Raw genomic sequence first — 2079 nt, forward strand, 5'->3', positions numbered from 1 at the left:
TCTTATTAACCAATGTCATGCCAATAAATTTAATTTAAAAATAAAGTAATACGCATTTGCCTCTGCATTAAAAAAGCTGTCTGATGCTCATGAAACCAGATTCAGAGAAATTAGCCTTATGATGAAATTATTTAATGGCTATTAATTTCATACACCCACTGCAAATACTTGACAAAGTTTTTGAAGTTCGTTTCAGCTCAGGGCATAAAATACAGGATCACCGAATTGGTAGACTGGCAGAATAGTAGAAATAATTAATTTAATAAAAATCTGTATCGAAGCATCAGGGAATCAATTTTTGATGCTTTGTTATTAATTACTTAATATGTCCTAAATGCTATACTTATATTAACTCATTGAACATTTAAGAAAACATAGGAGACAGATAAAATTGTTATGAACTAATTGTATACATAAAGAAACAGACAAAAAGGCTGAGTAACAATGTTCCCAAGGCTACACAGTCAATAAATGCAAGAAGAGGAATTCAAAGGTAAGGACCTTTGAATCTACAGACCATGCTCTTTACTGTCATGGTTAAAGAGACCATGTTCTTTGTCTTCATATTACCCTGAGACTTAAACACAGAATTTTGAGTTTTAGTTTAATTTTCTCTCATTCCCTTCACCACACTCCATCACTTGTTACACCCACAGTCTCCACCTCCCAGCTTAAAAAAAGGTTGTTTTTTTTTATTATTAACCTTGGCATTATGAGGAATCAGGGAATCAATTTTTGATGATTTGTTATTAATTACTTAATACGTTCTAAATGCTATACATATATTAACTCACTGAACAGTTAAAAAAACATAGGAGACAGATAAAATTATTATGAACTCATTGCATACATAAGGAAACAGACAAAAAGGCTGAGTAACAATGTTCCCAAGGCTACACAGTCAATAAGTGCCAGAAAAGGAATTCAAAGGTAAGGACCTTTGAATCTACAGACCATGCTCTTTACTGTCATGGTTAAAGAGGCCATGTTCTCTGTCTTCATATTACCCTGAGACTTAAACACAGAATTTTGAGTTTTAGTTTAATTTTCTCTCATTCCCTTCACCACACTCCATCACTTGTTACACCCACAGTCTCCACCTCCCAGCTTAAAAAAAGGTTGTTTTTTTTTATTATTAACCTTGGCATTATTAACAATTGGATTGGATAATTCTTTGTTGTGGGATCTGTGTGCTCATTTTAAGTGTTTAGGATCATCCCTAATATCTAAAAACTAGATGCCCTCAACATTTCCCCAGTGTGACAACTAAAAATGCCCCCAGATGCGGTAAAATATCCCGTTAGGACAATTTTTCTTCTTGCTGAGAATTACTGTATTAAATCAAGGATTCTTTCAACTCCCATTTCCCAAACGGAGTTCTGCTGAACACAAATTTTAGAAGTTAATAAATGCTTTCTGGATAAAATATGTCTGGAAAAGTCTGAAACCATTAGCATGCAGTATAGATGTTTACACACAATAGTATTGCAATGCACCATTTGTCCCAAACATAATTGACCAAGGTTTTTCTATATGTTTGGCCATTAATTCTATTTCAATAGTGGCCTATTGTACATTTTAGGAAAATCTGATACGGGGCATATAAAGAATTATTATTTTTGAGCAGCTAGTAACTGCTATTTCTGGTTATTCAGAGCACAGTCTTTTTTGTACATTATTCTGATTCACTGAGCCTCCATCAGATGAGCTCAGGGACACTTCTCTGTTGCTACCATAGCTGGACTCCCAGCTAGAGAGTTTGACATGATCATCTCCTTCCCCCAAGCAAGAGCAAAAGCTCCACTGGCAGTGGCATAATTTTTCCTCCCTGGAGGTTGCAGTAAGAAAAAAAAAACCGTCCTGAGAGAATGGATTAACCCAGAGGGGCTGCTGAGTTTAGGGTAGTTAAAGCACAGAATAGAGTGCTGATGAAGCACTTCGCTGGATGGAGTCAAGGATGCTGAACCCCAAAATATTTTATCCTGGCTCTGGAGTTGCTGAAGGAAAATTGGATGCTTCATTCAGGAAATCTATGCTTCCTTGAAGAACTATCCACCTTAGGATCCACTGTGGCTATTT

The sequence above is a fragment of the Myotis davidii genome, unplaced genomic scaffold, assembly GCF_000327345.1.
Source record: "Myotis davidii unplaced genomic scaffold, ASM32734v1 scaffold58, whole genome shotgun sequence".
In the NCBI taxonomy this organism is placed as follows: Eukaryota; Metazoa; Chordata; class Mammalia; order Chiroptera; family Vespertilionidae; genus Myotis; species Myotis davidii.